This window comes from Ailuropoda melanoleuca, chromosome 2, assembly GCF_002007445.2.
Source record: "Ailuropoda melanoleuca isolate Jingjing chromosome 2, ASM200744v2, whole genome shotgun sequence".
Lineage (NCBI taxonomy): Eukaryota > Metazoa > Chordata > Mammalia > Carnivora > Ursidae > Ailuropoda > Ailuropoda melanoleuca.
The window spans coordinates 78,733,419-78,745,771 of NC_048219.1; the positions used below are offsets into that span (position 1 = coordinate 78,733,419).

Here is a 12,353-nt window from a genome sequence, read left to right on the forward strand (position 1 = left end):
TGCCTGGCGAGGTCCCTCTCCCGAAGGGGGTTGGCGGTGGGGGCGCGGCGCGGGCGGGGCGGAGAGGAGAGTCCGGGGGCGGCGGCGGCGAGGCTGCGCCCTCGGCTCCCTGCCGATCCCCGCCGGCGGAGCGGCTCCAGGCCAGGCCCGAGAGCGCGGGCCGCCAGGCAGCGGAGGAAGAGAGAAGGAGGACCTGGAGGCTCGCCGCGGGAGGGTGCCCTGGGCGAGGGCGTGTGACTCCCCGCGCGAGGGTGTGTGTGAGTGCGTGTGTGTGTGTGTGTGTGTGTGGAGGGGCGCGCGCGCGAGCGGGGGGCGGGGAGACGAGGCAGAGCCTGGTGCGTCTCCCCGGGCGAGTGGAGGAATCCTAGGGTGTGCCTGGAGGTGGCCGAGTGTGCCCGCGCGGGTGGAAGCGCATGTGCCGGCAAGGGTGGGCACGGGGGTGAGCGTGGCAAGGTGAGCTTGGCTTGGGCGTGGGGGCGGAGCATTGAGTGGGCACGAGTGTGAGCTCGGGGGCGTATGTGCTGGGGACCCGGGGAGAGGCGGCACGGAGCTCCAGTGTGTGCGCGCGCGTGGGGGTGTGTGTGTGGAGCTAGCTGGGTGTCTCTTTTTCACCGACTGTCCACGCGACACCAGCACTTGCTCGCGGCGGAGCCCCGCCACCTGGCGAGGTGGAGCCAGCCACCGCACAAGCTTCCTTGTTCGCCGCCGCTCTGCTCCTCATGCCTCCGCTTGCCGGGGCTGGAGATCCCAAGGGGACTCACACTGCCCTTATCCCACATAAGAGCCTCTCTCTTCCCGGGGCGCGAGGGGCACGACCCGAAGGTAGGGATTCGCCCTCCTGTCCTGCCACGTGTTCCTAGCACCCAGGTCCGAGAGTCTGGACTTAGGAGGATGAACTCTTAGCCTGAGTCCTTCCGATCCTCCGTCCCTCCCCAAAGTCCACGGAGCCCCACTGCCCGGTGCCCCGGCCCAGGATGGGGAGCAGGAGGTCGGCACGTGCCCCAAGGACCCGGCGGATGGAGCCGTGAGGAGCCCCGAGCATCCCTGGAGAGTGGTATAGGGCCCAGCCTCCCACACTCCGGGCCGCGGCGCGCGGAGCGTTCAGTCCCCGCAGACCGTGCGGACCGGCGGCTCCAGCTTTCGCCTTGCCTGCGGCCCAACACTAGAGAAGCCGGGCGGCTGCCTGCCTCCGCGGGACCAGAACACAGGGCTTGAGCGATCACAGTTCTGAGCGTAGAGAGGTGTGTGGCTGAGACGGACAGCGAGAGAAAAGCAAAGTGTGCGGTGAAGGCGAGGGTGTGCTGGAAAGAACCTCGCTGAGTCCGGATGGGGTTTCTGACTTGTGAGAACCCCTAACCCTGTTCCATGTTAAGGGATGGCTGTCAATGGTTGTGGTCTGGGCCTCTGTAGGTCCCTGGAAGCTGGAGCCCCTCTTTCACTCATTCCTCCTACTCTCCCCAAAACCCCCTTCAGTGTGTCAGTCTGAAAGGTGTACAATTGGCCCTTCAAGAGGTGGGCGTGGGATGCATTAGCATTTGCCAGGAGTCCCAGAGCGCTGTGTGATTTGCATACTGATTTACATACAGTAATAATGATTAACAACACTGCCACTCCCTGGCAGACAGGGGAAGAATTCAGGGAAGGCCCTGGCACTGCTCCCACCTCCCTCCTCCCTTCCCTCCAGGGAAGAGCTAATTTTCTCACAACTACCGACCTCAGCTGCTAGGACCTCTGGGACCGCCCCAGACTCTGGGTGGGCAGGTCCAGGGAGGGGCACTTTCCTTGGGTCCTCCACCCCCGGTCCAACTGAGGAGAGTTAAAACCCCCTATTTTATTTCTGTCTTGTATATTCCCACCTTTGTTTTGCATCTTGGGGATAGCTCAAGGGCTGGGTCTGCCCCAAAGCATGGTGGCTTCCCAGAATAGTTAGCTGGGCACATCCTTCCTCTTCCAGAGAGGTCAACTGATGGGACAGCTGTGCTCTCCTTCTCCTGCACCTTGTAAGTCCTGTTTGAAGACAGGGCGCTGATTCGGGCCTCCACCCCCACCCCCACACACTTGGCCCTACTCCCCCCCCCCNCCTGCACCTTGTAAGTCCTGTTTGAAGACAGGGCGCTGATTCGGGCCTCCACCCTTACATCTCAACACATAACAGAAGGAGCTGTCCAGAGGATCTTGAGGGAAATACGAAAGACTTGAATTTCTCATCTAGGCCAGTATGGTTTGTATTTACCTGCCCTTCTCACAACCAGGTGACCTGGAAAATAGGAGAGAGCAAGAGATGGGCAGAAAGGAGCCTCCTCCGGCAGCTGGAGGAGCCCCTGCACAGGAGATGCTGTCCCTCCCACCGGCTGCCATCCTCCCATTGCGTCTTTCCAGCCCTGCATGGCCTCACCTTCCCCCTCTGCCTCTGGCCTGGCCTGGCCGGGATTTTCACTTGCTTTTCCCCCATGACACGGCCGCTTTTCCTTTAACTCTCAGCTTCTATTTAAAAAGCTAATTTGGGAGCTTGTCCATGCTCCCAATTCAAACATTTTAAATAGGAACTGAAAGTCAGGAGCTGCCAGGACACTAGATTTCTTCCCTTTGCCACCAGCACAGCTAAGGTGTTTGTTCCGTTGTCGCTCCGCTGGCCCTGGCCGTGTATGCCAGTGTGTGTGTGTGTGTGTGTGTGTGTGTGAGAGAGAGAGAGAGAGAGAGAGGGAGCTAGCTAGCAAGAGAGTGCACTGAGTGTATTTCCAGCTATCTTTTCTATTTAAAGACGGTGCTCCTGTGAATGATTGTTTTCTGTGTCTGTGTGTCCTTCCTAAACTGTGCACACATGAGGATTCTTCTTGAGTCCCGTGGCCCTGGCCACTATTTGCAGGGCTTGTCACCATGTGGTCTGGGAGGGCAAGAGGCAACCCAGCTCCAAGTCAGCAGCCTCTGTGCCGACGGGCCAGGCTGGCATGTCTGCACAGCTATTTCCCGGGGTGCTGTGTTCAGGCTTGCCCTTTGAAGCTGTGCTTCCGAGTGTCCATAAGGGTTGCCCCCCCCCCCCCCCCCCCCCCCCCCCCCCCCCCCCCCCCCGCTCACGGCTCCTGGCTGTCCTACTTGAGCAACTGGCCCCAGGTCGGGCCAGGAGCTTGGAGACAGACCGCACCTCTGACGGTCGCAGGCTTTCCACATTCAATGCACTATGGACCTTGCAGGTAAAAAGCATAGGTTTTGAGGTCAGACTTCCTCCCTTTGAACCTGCCTCTGTGACTTACTTGCTGTACGAGCTTGGGGAAGCTATTTAGTTTCTCTGTGCCTTGATTTCCCTATCTTCCATAAAATGACAATAGATACTACTATTTACCATATCGGGTCATTGTGAGGATTAAATGAACAATCAAAACTTAAGAACAGTGCCAGGAACATAAGAAGGTACCCTATCGTTGTTGGCTGTCGTTGTTGTCAAGGCAGGAGAGGTGCAAACAGGATGTTTGCCTGGGCGAAAGGTAGAACTGTTGGGTTGTACACACAGACAGAGGCAGACCCACACCTCCACCCATATAACGGTAATGATGCCAGGCCACGGCCCACAAAGGGTCAAGTTCACCTTGTTGAGATAGTTGATTCACTGAGCCCCAGAAGAGGGAAACTTCTGACAGAGGAATAGGGGAGGAGCCACAGGGATGGGATGAGGAAGGGACCAGGCTGAAAGCCCCTGGGGCACTTCCTGGGCTCCGATTTTATGCTAGCCATATGGACCCAGCCTCCCTTATTTACCTAACCATGTAAAGCAAGGCTTAATGGAAGTACAGCCCTGGTGAAGGACTCAGTGGGAGTGGCTGCTCGTTCTCCCTTAGGCTCCCCTTGGGCTTTGGGACCTCTAGCGTTGATCTGGCCATGGCCTCCTACCCCTATCCCTGCAGCTGGGCATATCAGCATCTATTCATGGGCCAGCTGAGTTCATTGCCCTCAGTCCCTGAGTGTCTAATCAAGGCACAGCGAGGTTAAGCGGCTTCTTCAAGGTTACAGGGAGGAACTCACGAGGCTACTCATAACAGGGAAACAACGAAAGACCAAGAATTGGAAGGGTGTCCAAGGGATCCAGTCTCTGAGGTGTATCAGGCTTAGTATCAGCCTCAAGTCAAGGAGTCACCCTGGGCTGGACTCCTTGCTAGGTGTCCTCTAACATGCACTGCGGGTCTTATTACCATTTTATAGATGGGAAAACTGAAGAAAGTGGATGCATAGGGACGCATCCCAGGCCACGCACCTAGAGTGAAACTCTGAACCCTTCCTTTTCCACCCCCCAAGGCTGTTGGTCATTTGCTCTTCTGAGGATAGAGTGGCCCCCTCAGCCAGATAAGATCTGCCCCAAGAGGATACTCTTGAACTGGCTCTGTTGGCCCCTCGAGTGTGTGGCATCACAGGCTGGGCATGGGGGCAGGGGTTCCATGTGTCCAGGCTGGGGTTGTACCATCTGAGTCTTTTTCAGGATACAGTCTTTCTGAGGAATTTCTTTTTTTTCTTTTTTCCTTTTTTTTTTTTTTAAGATTTTATTTATTCATTTAACAGAGAGAGAGAGAGCACAAGTGGGGGTGGGGGGTAGGCGGACAGAGGGAGAGGAAGAAGCAGGCTCCCCACTGAGCAGGGAGCCCTACCTGGGGCTCCATCCCAGGACCCTGAGATCATGACCTGAGCCGAGGAAGACACTTAACCCACTGAGCCACCCAAGCGCCCTTCCTGAGGAATTTCAAAGCTTGGTGCTGCCTTGACTTTCTCTAGTTTTCCCAGGTGAAGCAGGCGGTGGTGTTATAAATGCTGAGGTGCTTTGCCCCCGTCCCAGAAGGCCAGGGGGGCTCACCTGCTGGGTATCAGTCCACATTGTTCAGCTGGGCCAGCCCAAGGTGCTCTGTCCAACATTGGTGGCCCTGCTGGCTGAACTCACCACCATCAGATGCCCCTGGTCCCTTCCTGAGGGAGTGGGGTAAACCCACACTTCCTGCAGCCCTAACCCAGTAGGGAGGCTCGTAGCTGCCTGTAGTCAAAATGTTTAGACCAGTGATGGCCAATGAGAAGTCATCGAAGTTGGTGACCTCCAGCACACCTGCCAGAAGAACTTTCCAGAACTTCACCAGCTCAACACCCACTCCAACCTAGGCATATCCTGGGCAGGCACAGCCAAGGCAGGGGGCTCTCTGCTTGTCGAGATTTCCCTTAGAGCAAGAAGCTAGGTGAAGGAAGAGGAGGGAAGGGGAGAAGGAAAGCAAATCTGAGAAGGGGATGCTGGCACTGGAAGGAAGGAAAACACCCCAATCATTTGCTCAGTTTCTTGCTAGAGACAATTTGGAGGAGGACGGGGGAGGCTGAAGGTGCAGCTCATGGGGGCGCTGTAACTATTTTCTTCTCTTCTGATGGCTCCGTTTGCTTGGAAACTGATGTTTCCCAGGGCTCTGTCCTTTTTCTTCTCTACTTCTGCACCTGCCCTTTTCCCTGAAGAGTTGATGGGAGCCTCTGGTTTCAAGTTCATTCGGGTGCTGACGATCCTCTCCTGAGCTTTCCCCTACCCGTAACCATCTACTGGGTGTCTCTATGTACACGGGTAGCTCTCTACCTCATCTTCCTAGCCTTCTTCAACCTTCTGCAATAGATCGTTCCTCTAAAACACCCTCTTCTGATCATGACACCTCCCCTCACTTCTTTTCTGGCCTTCCCTCTTTCCACTCTCACACCTTTCTTTCCAGCACGTAGACCTTTTCTCTGTTACCGCCCCAAATCACATCCTTTCACTCCTTTGTGCCTTTATACACACTGTACTGTCCTCCAGAAAGGCCTTCCACCACTTCCTGTTTCCTATGTCTTCCTCGGTAACATCCACTCAGCAGGAAACCTTCAATACCCAGCCCAAAGGTCACATAGGATATACTAGTAAGGTCCACTCTGACACCCCAAGACGAACTAGCCTTTCCCCACTTGGGCTGTCCCAGTCATTCCTTATTACCTTGGTCATTTGCATGGTGGTCTCCTGCTCTGCCTTTAAGCTGTTTAAGGTAAGGACCATGCCTTAATCACGTCTGAATATGCTAGCTCTGTGCTTGGCACATTGCAGACACTCAATAAATTTACATTAGGATTCCTTTTACTTTCATTCACATGGCTCCCTTGATTGTGTGTAACTGAGAATATGTGATAAATTTGTCAACTGGTCAGCCTCCAGGTCCTGATTGATCTTTAGCACTGGCATGACGACAGAGAGAAAGGTTCAGGGTGTTCAATCTTCGGCTGAGCCTAGATGAAAAGAGCCCCAAAGCCCCCCTCCTCCAGCCTTTTCGAATCTACAAAGTGAGCCTCAGTCAATGCTGCCTGCAGAGACTTGGCCAGTGTTCTCTTGAACCAGATTGGTTTTCAGAGAATTCTTTTCTTTCCTTTCTGGCAGAATAGCACCTCCTTAGGAATAGCCAGGATGCTGTCAGTTGGAAATGGTACCTGGTTGCCTGCAGCTGTGACTATGCTCGGTATAAAAACTGGCTTGGGGGCTTGTCCAAAACCCACAAACCCAAACCCTGGCTTGGCTCAAGGAGATGCCAAGATCAAAGCTTGCTGGACTTCAATTAGAAAATGGTATGAAAATCACATTGGCAAACCTGGGACAATGGAGACTTAGTGGTGAGGACATGGGCTCAGGATAGACCTGCCTTTAAATCTTGACTCTAACAAGCTGTGTGACTCTGGGCAAACCACTTTACTTCTCTGATCCTCAGTGCCTCACCTTTAAAATGGGTCATAATGATGGTATCAGCTCTTAGGGTTCATGAGGATTGAATTACATAATGTATATAACATATCTCGCGCAATTATAAATAAGAATGTTGGCTGTTAGAACGTTGCAACTGAATTTACACGTGTTTGAAACTAGCTTTTAAATCTTGGCCATAGCTGGCTACAGTGCTTGTTTGCTAAGATTAGACAGGTCACTCAAGTTCTTCCCATGTAGTTATTGTTCAGACTGAGACTTTGGGAAATGTGTGCAATCAGAAAAGTTGGTCCCCAGATCTTTTTTCTATTGACTCCTCCCCATTCTGTGGCACCCCATTTCTGCAGCCTTGAGCTGCCTTGAGCTCCCTGTTCCATCCTCACCAGCAAAACCTGATAAAATCATTTAAAGTGTGACTATCCTGTCCAGAGATACAGTATTCACTTTTTAACAGGATACAGCCTTAAACGAAGGCAATGAAACAGAGTGGGTGGGTTTTCAGGCATCCATCAGAGTAATGAGGGAGGTTTGAGGAGGACAAGAGGTGCCTCCTAACTCCACAGAGGCATTATCTACTCGTGATCCTGGCCCCGTTAATGCAACTGTAAACGACGAGGTATTTCTGTGTTCAATTTCTGCAGTCTGAAGCTAGAAAATCAAGTTGCCAGCCTTTGCAAAAGTGTTGTAATAAGGGGATTCGTGTACCAACTTTTTATACTCACCTCCTCTTGGTAAACAGACACAGCTCATGCATGCCAAGGCCCCTCCCAGCTCTGCACATCTATGATATTCATATTCAAACGCATTTTTTCTTCAGAGCTCAAGGGTGGGGTTGGGTGTTTCTGCCTCACTGGGTTTGTGGGAGACCCAGCTGCAGAATCATTCGTTGCTTTGGTGAGTCAACAAATAAACGATGACAGTCCAGAGACTGTCCCCATACTGCAAGGTCATAAGAAGTTTCTGGACTTCTCTGCAAAACCTTGTTAAAAAAGGATCCCTGTGGCCCTCAAGAAATTATTTTTTTTTAATTTATTTATTTTTGAGAGAGAGAGAGAGAATGAGCAGGCAGGGGAGGGGCGGAGGGAGAAGCAGACTCCCTGCGGAGCAGGAAGCCTGATGGGGCACTGAATCCCAGGACCCTGGGATTATGACCTGAGCTGAAGGCAGACAACTGACTGAGCCATGCAGGAACCCTCAAAAAAATTACTTAGTGTGGAAATCTACAAATGAAATTTACAAACGTGCAAAGAAGAGAGAATTGTGTAACATAACCCCCATGAACCCATCACTTAGCTTTGATAATTACCAACTTAAGTCTACATGTATTTTATCTATAGTCCTATTCGCTATCACCCCCCAATAAGTTGGAAACAAATTTCACTTACCGATGAAATATAATTTTGTCTGTAAATAGTTCAGTGATTGCACCCTCTTTATGGCCAACAAAATACATCTCCAGGGAAGAAATCCTTTCTACCTCCCCTCACAATGATGCCAAGAATGTTTGACCAGTACCCGCATCTGTGCCCTAGGGCTAGTCTCTGAGTTAGGCAAGCTCAAGGGCTTGATAAATTCTGTCCAAAGTCTGTCCTGCTCCTGGGGAGACAGGGACATATATAAAATGGCAAGGAGAGATGCCACCACGTGCAAGCTTTTGGGTGTCATGTGAGCTGCTGTCCAAAAAGCTGAAACGAGACCCAAACTGAGAGGGAAAAATCATAGTCCTGAATCCCAGCTGGCCTCAGCATTTTTCACAGGCATTGCTCCATTTCGCCTTCACCAACTCTTATTTTACTCCCTTCTTACAGATAAGAAAACTAAGCCCAAGGTCACGCGGCTAGTAGCTACTTGTGGCAGAAACTGACTAGATGCTGATCAGACTCAGTTCCTCTTTCATGGGCCTAGCTCGATTACATTTCCCAGGCTCCCTTGCAGTTAGGTTTGGCCACGTGACTGAGTTCTGGCCAAGGTAATATAAGCCAGTCCCATAAAAAAAAAAAAAAAAAAGTCCAGGGCAATCCTACATGCTGTCTTTCTTTCTCCATTCGCTAGCTGAATGGAGAGCATTTCGAGGACCTCGCAGAGAAAGGAGCCACAAGCAGGAAGGAGTTTGGATGACTGTGTGGAGCAGAGACTTCTCCTCACCTTTACTAGACTCTGAAATGAGTGAAAAAAAGTCAACTTTTATTATGTTAAGCCACTGAAATATGGCTGATGTATGTTAAACTGGTAAGGCGACCCTGACCAACAGGGGCACAAATAGGATTTAAACCCTAAGTCTGACCATGCCGACGTTTAAAGCCTTGCCCTACACCACACTTCTTCCAGGCACAAGAAATAAGAATTGCTTATGAGAATGTCCGACATGCTCATGATAGCACTGTCTGCGAGGATCTCACATTTTAGATTTGTGCTAATACGGTAGCCACTAATAATGCAGGGCTATAACAATGAAAATTTTAAAATCTGCTTCTTAATTGCACTGGTCACATTTCAAGTGCTCAGTAGCCCCCTGTGACTAATGCCTACCACATTGGACAGTACAGAGAGAGAACATTTCCGTCCCCACAGAAAGTTCCATTCAATAATCTGTCTTATGCAGACCTGACATTTGCAATGTACCTTTCCCCAGATCCCCACAGAGAAGCTGGGGGTGCAGCTCATGAGAGGACAGAGGGTGGTCCTCTGGCAGAAGAGGCCCTTCCCCTGTAGGGGCCAAGGGCAGGTCGCCTAAAATGTCCCACCATGTCATAGTGATTATTTTGCCTTGAACTACTTGGGGAACAGCCAATGCAAGGACACTCAGACCCTCCTCCATTCGCCTAAAAGCAGGAAATAAATCTCGCGTACAAAAGGAACCCTCCCTGTACTAAGAAGTAAAAACACATTTTTATCACCAGAGATAGGAACTTGAAAGCCAAGGAAGCTGTAGAAACAAACATTGTCACTTTTTTACTAATCATCTACCTTGGCTCAAATTATGCTTAGAATTCCTTACTAATTAAAGCTCCCGAACACCTGTTTTCTTTATCCTGTTAATTCCCCATATATTGATTGTCTCTTTGTCTGAAAAATAGAAAAACTGCCTGCCTTGGTCATTTCTTCAGGCCTCAATTTCATTACTGGGCTTCCCTATGCACTTGATAAAACTTTGGAGTTTTTTCCTCCTGTTAATCTGCCTCATGTAAATTTCATTCCTAGTCCAGCTGGAAGACCTTGAGGATAGAGAAAGAATTTTTCCTTCATTTACCCCTGATCCTGCCTGGTTATCTTTGTGCCTGCCTCACCCAGTTGGCTCCCCAGCTATAAACTGGTGGCCCTCCAGTACTCAGGGTCACAGGCATCCCACAGGGTCACAGGTTCCCCCAAAATGAGCCCTATCTGTTTCACTGCGCTGTGTGTCCTGAGGGCATGGGTGACATCTCATTCTCACCTCAGCACCTGGGCAGAGGACCCAGGGCTGTGCTTCCTGGCCAAGGCTAGAGATAGGCAGGGAATTTTCCAGAAATAGAAGCTCAACCAAGGAGGCTAAGTACTCCAGTCCATTTCCCACACAGTAGCTGGAAATCATCTTCTCAAAACACAAATCCAACCATATTGCCCTTTGTTTGAAATCCCTCTGTAAATCCCCATGACCCTCCCAATTGAGCAGACATACCTTACATGTCTCATGTTGTTATCAAACCTTTACTTCTTCGGCTTTTCCACTTTCTGCTCCTGAAGCCCTCAAGCCTGTGTTCCTGCCTTATGGAAAGTGCTGCAGTTTTCTCCTACCCCTGAGTGTTGGCTCGTCTGTTCCTTCCACAGGAACTCTATTCTTCCTCCCCACCTCTGCTTAGCTATGCCTACATGTCCTGCTAAGTTTGGAAACACTTCTCCTGGGAGGCCTGACCTGCCCCTCAGCCTGGGACACTCCCCACACTCCATCTCCCTTGGCCCCGAACCCTGACCAGCTATAGAATTTTCCACACTTCCAAGTCTTCCCTGGGAATAGGAAGGAGGTGCTTACAGTTGCTTTAGGAATCAGTAGAGACTATCCTGTAGAAGTTTTTCCCAAGAGATTGATACTTCTGAATCCCTCTAAATAATGAGCCTCTCTCCCCTCAACACACACACACACGCACACGCACACGCACACACACACGCACAATGCACGAAAGTTTTCCATCCACTTGAGTCCTCTGCAGCGTCACCAGGGAGACAAGTGGAGCCCTGTAAATCTCTCCCAAGCAGCAATGCCCAGAGACCTCTGCTTCTTGACCCCAACCAACTATTCAGAACAAATGCCACTAAATCCAGGGAACATGCTCCCCTCCCCCACCTGCCATGGTCTCATCATCTGAAAGGGGGGGCGGGCCCTGATATGCAGACTAGGGTGTGGCGGTTACAACCGGAGCTGGTGCCAAGATGCATCACGGGTCTTCCCCTCATTGGATTATTTTTATGGGGATCAGAACAGATAGAGGCAGTGGACTCCAACTCCTGAGACGACATCACGATAAATTGCCATGGCGGCTCTTCTATGATTTGTAACTAGTAAATCAAACCTATTGGACAATACATTTACTGCACATTTAAGAAGCTGTTCTTCCATTTTGTTAAGCGTATGTGTTAAATCATGTCCGGAGTCATAAAGAATGGAGACAGCTGGGCTCAGTGTGAACAAAAAGCAAAAAAAACACGCTTAAAGAAGTTAGTAAATTTCTTGTCCTTTGTTGATGACAGAGTGAATACCCTTCCCGTGGCTCTTCGGGGTGCTTCTCCCCACCCAGGCGGACTGGCGTCTTTGAAGTGGTGTGTGCTACCATCTTAACTAACGCCTGAGTCAATTTTGCAAATACAGGCTCAGTGTCAGCAGGTTCCTGAAGTGGACGAAAAAGGAAACACACAACAGCCTTCTTCGTGAATTACAGCGCTGCTTGTGGGGATGAGAGGTACGGGGAGGGGGGCAGCTATGGATTGCTTTTCCCTAAGGAGATTCTTTTCTTTTCTCCTTTACTTTTTTTAAGATTTTATTTATTTATGGGGGGGGGGAGAGAGAATATGAGTAGGGGGAAGGGGCAGAGGCAGAGGGAGAAGCAGACTCTTTGCTGAGCAGGGAGCCCATTGTGGGACTTCATCCCAGGACCCCAGGATCATGACCAGAGCCAAAGGCAGACGCCTAACCGACTGAGCCAGCCAGGCACTCCAGAAGATTCCTTTCACTTCCATTTCACCCTCCTTAAATGTTACTTTGAGTTGGATTGAAGTCTCAACTCCAGACGCACTTTTGACCGGGACACATGTGTATGCTTTGTCTCATCTGAATCCCCAGTCCCACCTGCATATTAACAGGGGAGTCCTAGCCCAGAGCCTGGCTTTCAGTAAACATTTTAATTGAACTGATTGGTCTTCATCCACTAACACTAGTTCAACAAACCCTTATTAAACCATTCATTCATTTAACACATACTTATTGAACGTCCACTAATTGCTGTGCTGGGCATACGGTGGTAAGCAAGATAGACACAGGCCCTGCCTTCTTTAGGGCTCAGGGTTTAAAGAGTAAGACAGACAGTGGATGTGTGCTCTGCGCTGATGTTTAGGCGTGCGAAGCCTGAGCGGCAAAGGGAAGCTGGATTTACAA

The 12,353-nt window shown here is 50.9% G+C and overlaps 1 protein-coding gene across 1 annotated transcript in view; it reads right to left on the bottom strand.

Moving 5' to 3' along the window:
• KCND3 (potassium voltage-gated channel subfamily D member 3) overlaps positions 1-10,402 on the bottom strand; it is a 226,941-nt gene extending 216,539 nt beyond the window's left edge. The window contains exon 1 of the mRNA XM_034654085.1: positions 10,386-10,402. The gene's annotated coding sequence lies outside the window, so the exon portion shown is untranslated. The remainder of the gene's footprint in view (positions 1-10,385) is intronic.
• Positions 10,403-12,353: the final 1,951 nt, after the last annotated feature.